The sequence below is a fragment of the Vicia villosa genome, linkage group LG3 (genome assembly GCF_029867415.1).
Source record: "Vicia villosa cultivar HV-30 ecotype Madison, WI linkage group LG3, Vvil1.0, whole genome shotgun sequence".
Classification (NCBI taxonomy): domain Eukaryota; kingdom Viridiplantae; phylum Streptophyta; class Magnoliopsida; order Fabales; family Fabaceae; genus Vicia; species Vicia villosa.
In genome coordinates, this window is record NC_081182.1 from 203,784,914 (window position 1) to 203,793,978 (window position 9,065).

The following is a 9,065-nucleotide window of genomic DNA, read 5'->3' on the forward strand; positions in this document are numbered from 1 at the left end:
TAAGTTGCCCCTGCGTTCTTTAGTCCAAAAGGCATAACACGATAGCAGAACGTGCCCCAGGGGGTGATGAAAGTTGTTTTCTCCATGTCTTCAGGTGCCATTTTGATTTGGTTGTATCCTGAAAATCCGTCCATGAATGAGAAAACTTTGGATTTTGCTGTACTGTCTACCAACATATCAATATGTGGTAAAGGAAAATTATCCTTAGGGCTAGCTTTGTTCAAATCTCTGTAGTCGACGCACATGCGGACTTTTCCGTCTTTCTTAGGAACGGGAACAATGTTAGCTAACCACTGAGGGTATTCTGAAGTGACGAGGAAACCTGCGTTGATCTGCTTTTAAACTTCCTCTTTGATTTTCATGGCCATCTCCGGATGAGTTCTTCTCAATTTTTGTTTGACCGGAGGGCATTCTGCTTTTAATGGCAAGTGATGCTCCACTATACTGGTATCCAACCCTGGCATATCTTGATAAGACCAAGCGAAGACATCTGAGAATTCTTTGAGCAGTTGTATCAAACTCTCTCTGATCTCTGAACTGAGCGAAGCTCCAATCTTAACCTCTTTTCTGTTTCCATCGGAACCAAGGTTAATGATCTCTAGAGGCTCATTGTATGGCTGAATGGCCTCTTCCTTTTGTTGAAGTAATCGTGAAATTTCCTTTGATATTTCTTCGTCTTCTTCTTCCTCTGCCTCGAATACAGGAAACTCAAAGCTTGGAGAAGTCATACGGTCGCACGTTTCAACGGGGTATTTTATGATTAATCTGCATATGTGTGATAAGTTTTATTTAGACAACGAGGGAAGACTCGGTGTATGCAGTTAATGGAATATTTGATGTTTTTTAAGGATGTTTTTTAGGATTACCAATTTCCGAAAAAAGAAAAGGGAAAACTAAACGAAGGAACAGAATGACATTTTTATTTATTTGACAGTCATTTCTTGAAACAAAGACCCTATAAAACAAAACTCTATTGCTTTGGGCGAAGCAAAGAGGGACATTTTCCTAAGAAATAGTAAAATGAAAAGCCCTATGAAACATCTCTTCACCCTGGGCTATGGTGAGAGGACAAAATAATGGTGAAAGTTCCTACTTAGGAGTGCGAACAACAGTTGAAACTTCAACAGCTGTCCAATAGTGGCGAACCCCATTGTGCACTAGGTAATCTGGAACCTTAGGCTTAAGCTGGCCTGTGGTAGGTCTTGATTTACCAACCACTGTCTTTGCAACACTCAGACGATCTTCTTCTACTTCAGCAGACTGAGCGGTGTGAGCATACCCATTTCCAAGTGGAGTATGTCGAACTTTCTTTTGAGGAAACTTCCAATCTTCTGAATGGAGAGACTCGTTGTCGGAGACACTTTCGAGATCATCCTCTTCTGTATTTTGGTCTTGCTCTTCTCCCAAGATGGCATTGACTAGATATGTGAACTCTAGATCCGTAGCCTCGGAAGGTGACTTGGGGATACAATCCTCAATGATGATTTCGCCAGTCGATGATGATGAATAGCAAGGGTTATACATCTCTTTTGGCTGAGAGAGGTACTCAAAATCACTGTTCCATCCAGTTGGAACAATATCTTCAAGAGAGATTCTTGAACTTTCAGGAGCAAAGTATTTCACCATGTAGTCGAATTTTCCGCTTGGTTCTCCTAATGTATCCCAAGTCTCTTCGGGGATAGGAGGAACTTCTTCTGATGAACCATGACTTCTGGTGGTGAAGCTGTCAGTAACTTCATCACTGCTTGGTTGAGTCTTACTTTCAGATCCCTTAGTCGGATAACAGCAAGGTGACTCAGACTCTGGTAGGGAGATGTATCCTGCTTTGTTAAGATAGGATAACCATTCCTCTTCATCGGTGTTTTCCGTACCGATGGTATTGACTGTTTGTTGAACGGGTTGAAGAAAACCTCCACTGCAGAAAGTTTCTTGAATTGGGAGAACTACCTCAATCCCTGGGATAGCTCTTGATGATGTTGGAAAGAATCCAATTCCCGTTCTGTTCTTGTTGTTGGTAGGAATATTAATGTGCCCCCAACCACTGGTAGTGCCATCCTTTACAACTTGGATTGCATCTCTGTAGGAAGAAATAGACGCTGCTTTCTCCTTTCCTTTGTCTAAGGAAAGTGCTTGGAATTTAGTTCCAACAACTTCTTTTGGTTCTATGTCGGAGAATGATGACAGGTTGCTGACGATCAGAGCTCGTTCTCCACATACGGTTACCAATTTTTCATTTCTTATGAACTTCAGTTTTTGATGAAGTGTTGAAGTAATTGCCCCAGCCTCATGAATCCATGGGCGACCTAGCAAACAACTGTATTACGCTGGGATATCCATAACTTGGAAAGTGATTCTGAACGTCTGAGGTCCAATAGTTATAGGAAGATCCACTTCTCCGAAAACTGACTTTCTTGATCCATCAAATGCTTTGACGATGACATGACTTTTTCTTAGAGGGTAATCTTCAAAAAATAATCTTGATAATGTTGTTTTAGGCATGACGTTGAGAGAGGATCCATTGTCTATTAGGACTCCTGTGAGTACATCACCCATGCAGCCAACTGAGATGTGAAGTGGAAGATTGTGGTCCACTCCTTCTTCAGGAAGATCTTCGTCACAGAAACTAAGGCTAGTTCCTGCGGAGATGTTGGCAATGATGTTGTTGAATTGGCTTATAGTAACACTTGGTTCTACGAAAGCTTGTTCCAAAACTTTCTGTAGAGCTTCCCTATGAGCTTCAGAACTCAATAGCAGGGAAAGAACAGAAATCCTAGACGGAGTATGTAGTAATTAATCTACAATGTTGTATTCACTCCTCTGGATTAACTTCAAGATCTCATCATTTTCTTTCGCTTGAACAGCATTGGTCGGATGATTGTCTTGCCTATGTGGTACTTCCTCCGAAGGTTTCTCCACATTTTCTATTGTTCTGTTGAAGACTCGTCCACTTCTGGTGACTCGACCAACATCAGCGATGTTGACAACAGACAGTAATGGTATTTCCTTACCATTTTCAATGAATGTAGCATTGTACTTGTATGGTATAGCCTTGCTAGACTCATACGGTACAGGACCTGGTAAGTAGATGACTAGTGGAGCAATTGCTGTCTTCCTGCTATCATACTTAACTTGCATTGGTTCAACTTGATTAATTTGAGGAGATACGGTAAAGACTTCATCATCTTCTCTGTTGGCAAGAACAGTAATGGTATTGTCATCCATCAGCTTTTGAATGTCGTTGCGAACACGCAAACATCCTTGTGAATTTCTTCGACAAATTCTGCATCTACTGTAAGGATGGAAATCCGTTCCAAAGTAGGCAAGTCCATTTAAAGTTTTATGGAACCTGACTACCGATCCTTCAAGATCTTCAACTTTGTAGATTTTGTATTCTCCTGGACATCCTTGAACCATGTTGATGTCATGTTCAGTTCTGACTCGGATATGTTGAATCCATCCTAAGTCCATTTGTTCTTGTAATGCAGCTTGAACTACGGCACATCCTTGATTATTCTTTGGACAAATATCGCACGTGAAGTAGTTGTGAGGTGGTACATGGCCATACCCAGCTTGTTTAGCGTGCATCTTGACAAGATTTTCCCCTATCTGACGAATGTCGTAGATTTGAATGACGTTAGGGAGTTGATCTATCAGATTTACTGAAGCTTCTTTATGCTGCGGCAAAGGATTTGCTTGGACGTTTGGATTAGTATCTTTGAAGGATAGCATTCTGCTCTTCACTAATCGTTGGACGTCAATCTTGAAAGGGAAACAGTTCTCAATATTGTGACCTGGTGCCCCCTGATGATAGGGACAAGATTGGTCAGCCTTATACCATGGTGAGGAACTGTTTGTAGGATTCGGAGGACTCCTTGTCTGAATGAGTCCTTTTGCCAGTAGTGTTGGAAACAATTCCGCATACGGCATTGGTACTGGGTCAAAGGCAGGATACCTTGGAGCCCGATTGTTGTAATTTGGAGGTCGAACCTGCTGCTGAGGTTGTTGCGACCTTTGTTGAATTTGTTGTTGCGAGACCTGAGGTTGATAAGCTGACGCTGAGTTAACAACCGGAGTTATTGTTGCAACTTGAGGTTGGAATTTCTTCTTGATTTTGTGCAAGACATTGCTGACATCTTGATCTTTTTTCTTCTGGAAAGAACTTCCATACTTCCTTGGACCAACAGAAGATTCTGGCTCTTTGTTCAAGCGTCCTTCCCGAACTGCTTCTTCTAAACGTACACCCATGTTTACCATCTCGGTAAAGTCACTTGGTGCACTTGCAACCATTCGTCCGTAGTAAAATGGGCTCAAAGTCTTGAGATAGATTTTTGTCATTTCTTTCTCTTCAAGTGGTGGACAAATTTGAGCAGCAACTTCACGCCATCTCTGAGCGTATTCCTTGAAGCTTTCTCTATCCTTTTGAGTCATGGCCCGGAGTTGATCTCTGTCGGGAGCCATATCCAGATTGTACTTATACTGTTTGACGAAGGCCTCTCCGAGGTCTCGAAAAGTACGGATCTCTGAACTGTCCAAGTTCATGTACCATTTGAGTGCAGCACCAGTTAGGCTGCCTTGAAAATAATGAATGAGCAATTGTTGATTATCAGTCTGAGTTGACATTCTTCGAGCGTACATTACGAGGTGACTTTGTGGGCATGAATTCCCTTTGTACTTCTCGAAATCTGGTACTTTGAATTTGTGAGGAATCTTAACATTTGGAACCAGACAGAGGTCTGCAGCATTCTTTCCAAATAGATCTTGTCCTCGAAGAGTCTTGAGTTCCTTCTGCATTTGCAGAAATTGTTCCTGGAACTCGTCCAATCTTTCATACACGCCAGCATCCTCACTTGGAGCGTGATGATATACTTGTCCGCCCTGCGGGGGAAAAGTATGCATAATCGGTCGTGGAGAAGCCATGACAGCAGATCTTGGAATCTCAGCATTCTGTTGTGTGAAACCCATTGCCGTTGCTCTTGGAACTTCAATTTCCAGAGGTTTGTAACCCTCCGGTGGACGCATATCCATGGTGACTTTTGGAGCTTCAGAAACTGGGGGTATGTACCCTTCTGGAGTAAAGTTATACGGCATGCCCCAAGGTCGATCAGGCGGCATGGTATACTGAGGAATAGGAGTAGAAACAATCTCGGAAACCACAGTCTTTTGTGGTTCTTCTGGCGTTGGTCGATTATGCGCAACTACCAGGGCTTCTACCATACTATTGAGTCTTTCAACAGTACCTTTGAGAGTATTAATCTCTTCCCTGAGTTCTTCATTTTCTTGCTCAAAGTCTTCCATTCTTTTCTTGCGACTTGAACGAGTGTTGTATGGATGAGACAGCTTGAAAGTCTTGGTTCACCTCCTTCTCCTCCTCTCTTTCTGGAGAAAGGAAAGTGACTATTAGATCCGCGACAATTCTCGTGTCAGTGCGTACGACTAAAGCGATGTATGATATGCAATTAAGTTAATATTTTTCAAGGAAACACCATAATTACGTTATGAAACATCAAACTTTTATTAATTAAGCGAAAACGCCGTTTTTTACACACTTTGAAAAGGGAAATACAGAGAAACTGAGAGAAAGGACTCTAAAACTTTGACGAATAGCCGCCTTCACGTTCTAACATCTTCTTCTGTTTCTTGAGCTGAGCGTTCTCTGACGTGAGCTGATCGATGATCCAGGAAGCAGGAGGGATATGATGAGAAAGTGACGATTGTGTCACTTGTCGATCGGGCACTTCAAGTAACTCATCCTTCCTTCTTAGGATGTTATGAATCTCAACGTTTTCCGTGTTGACGATTCGATACTTGTTCTTCCAAGCATTCCTTTCTTGGCATACCTTGTTCAATGCTGCTTGTAGTTTTTCAACATCGGTGGAGAAAAGGTATATTGGTTCCCTTAGGGGAATAGGTTCTTGATGCTGATATGGCATCCTGAGCTTGAATGCCCTGACGCGTACCCATTGAAGGTAAGGATCCAGGGAGATGCAAAGATGTTTTCCTAACAATCTTCTCCCTTTTGTGTGAACAAGACGCCAGGTTTGGACAATTTCCTTCTTCAGCATGTTGCCATGATCGTCGATGTTTTTGAAGAACAGACCCTCCAATTGGATGTTACTTGGTATATTTTTCATGGGATAGCCGTATTGGCGACGGGCTAAAGCTGGATTGTAACTGATTCCTCCCTTAGTTCCAATAAGGGGTATGTTGGGAAAACTTCCGCAACTGAAGATGATCTTGGTTTCGTCGTTGTCAAGACTACACCAATCAATGTCCGTATGAGTGAGGGACATGATTTTCTATGACCAGTAAAGGCCATCCCTCATGTTCCAGAAAGTGCTAGACTTTGGCAGGTGCGAAACGAACCATTCGTACAACAACGGTACGCAGCATGTGATTAATCCTCCTCGCTGCAGGTTTCTTGAATGCACAGAGTGATAAGCATCTGCAAGCAAGGTTGGAACTGGATTTCCAATTAAGAAGATCTTAATTGCGTTGATGTCGACGAAATCGTTAATGTTAGGGAACAAAAACAATCCGTAGATAAGCGAAGCCAAGATTTCCTCAAAAGCATTCATATCTTGGATGCTGACGAAGTACCGAGCTTGATCAAACAGGAATTTGGAAGGCAATCCTTGAATTCCTCCTCTACTCACCATATGAGTTCTGATGTCGACTACGTTCAAAGGAGTAGTTGCAGCGATGATAATGTCGTCAGGATTCTTTTCCAAACCGGAGTACGGATCTTGCGCGTACACGGGTATTCCAATCAGACGAGAGTACTCCTCCAACGTAGGTATGAGCTGATAATCTGGAAAGGTGAAGCAGTGATACGTTGGATCGTAAAACTGTACCAAGGTGGGAAGGATCCCATCCACAATGTTGGTATTGAGCAAAGGCAGAAGTTTTCCATACTTCTCCTTGAAAGCCTGGGGGTTGACCACCAGTTTTCCGAGCTTTCCCAGTTCCTCGACCTGGGGAATCTTGAAGGTGTATTTCCTAGCTCTCTTTCTCCCATAATCCATGGTATAGATCCTTAAGTCCTTTCTCCGTTTCTCTCTTTCTATGAAGTTCAAAACGTTCGTTATTTAGTTTCCTTGAAAAACGACTCGAAAAAGACTCTTTTTTTTGTTTTTAGTTGTTATTAATGAATGATGCATGAATGCATGAATGCACACTGTAGCAACCTGCCCTAAAAAATATAGATTTAGAGAGTCGCCACCTATTCTACCAAGGCGAATAGGAAACCTTACGTAGTTGAGAGATCTGGGTAAGATACTATATTCAGGTCGAGGGAAGGTGTTAGGCACCCTCAACCCTTTCCTAAAGGCTAACATTTCAAAGATGAAGGTTTGTGGCAAAATATAAAGAAAAGTGACAAACAGAATAGGGTTAATAATTTTAATCATTGACATGATTAGGGTTTGAAGGAAGGGGACTCGCCTTGTTGCCAAGTGCCTACGTACCTCCTTAGGGAGGATCAGAGTCAACGTAGTTCGGGCTACGGGTTGTACGCCCTTAGAATTTGATTTGAATGGTTTGAAGTTGTTTTGAGGCTTTTTGAATGGCCTATCGTAGATAAACATCTGTATTTTTGAATTTGAAGTTTGAATGGATTTTAGAATTATTTTAGGGTTTGGGCGTACAACCCTGATTTGGCACAATTAACCGCAATGATCAATGGGTTTGATCACCATAGTCAAAAGATTAGGGGTTTTGTACCATTACCAATTCAAATCGATTGATTCGATTATCACTAATAACGGATTATTGTATTTTATTATTTTTGTGAATTTTGTTTTGTATTGTTACCTTTCATAACCGATTAACACGATCACAAATAATAACAAATTGAGTTTAGGACCAGGCAAGATTAATCATCACAATCAATAAGATGATTGCAACCATTTAATCGAATATAGTTTGAATTTTATTTTAATTAAATAAACATTTTAATTAAAATTATTATTGCCCATAGCGATTAATCGATTTAATCGGTACGAACAACAAATTGACATTTTAATATAAATATCATGTATTAATTTATTTTAGAAAGAATAATTATTAATACATAAATAAATATATTAAAAGAGATTAATTAAAACAAATTATTAATTAAAATTTATTTGTTTATTGGGGTTTTGATCTGGTATGATTGTCACTAGGATGCATGGTATAGGGAATTAAATCTGAGGCGTATGATCTAAGTGGATAGACGATCCTACGCTCAGATCTGAAGGAGTATGATGTTCCTCCTGACAGGCGCAGCACACAATCAAGAACAAGTTCTTTTTGTAAAATAATAATAGGGAGCGAGGGATCGAACCTCTGCCCCTTTGCTCATACACGCGTGTCTTTACCACTCCAGCTACGTGGTTCAGTTGTTTAGGAATTACAGTCAAGACATTATATCCGTAGTCAAAAGAACCTATAGCCAAACGAGCGCGAAATTCAAACGCGCGTATCATGTCATGACACATCATCATCTTCTTCAACCAAACTGGTAATACTGGTGCGTGTTTAGCTACGAAATAGCTACGGATTGGTTCGTAGCTAATGTATCTGGAAAATAACGAATTGAACATGCTTGCCCAGAAATCTTTCGCGACACCCCTATCCTACTCGTTGCAATCATACAAACATGACTATGTGACTGATTTCACTTAATTTTACCTCTACAGCAAAGCCCCAATTCCAACTTATGAACCCTAATTCAGCCTATAATGGTGATTCACGATTAAGCCACCCAAACCCCAAATTACCAACCCAGAAACGTTCACAGCGTTGAACATAATCAGAATATACAATTAATTTGCTATAGACATGCATGAATTATTCTACCCGATCCAAAATCGAAAACGACATACCTTGGCTTGTATGGAGGAATTCTGGGGTTGTTGATGTCGCGTGAGTATCCAGGAAGCTTCAACAAACACCAGTGAACATATATCAATGCTTAGAATCCTTTGAAATGCCTCCAATCTCCAAAACCGACCTTGAGTTTTTTTAAGTTTTTTTTTTGTGAAGTTGTTAGAATTTTCTTGGCTGCAAACCCTTGTCCGAATCCC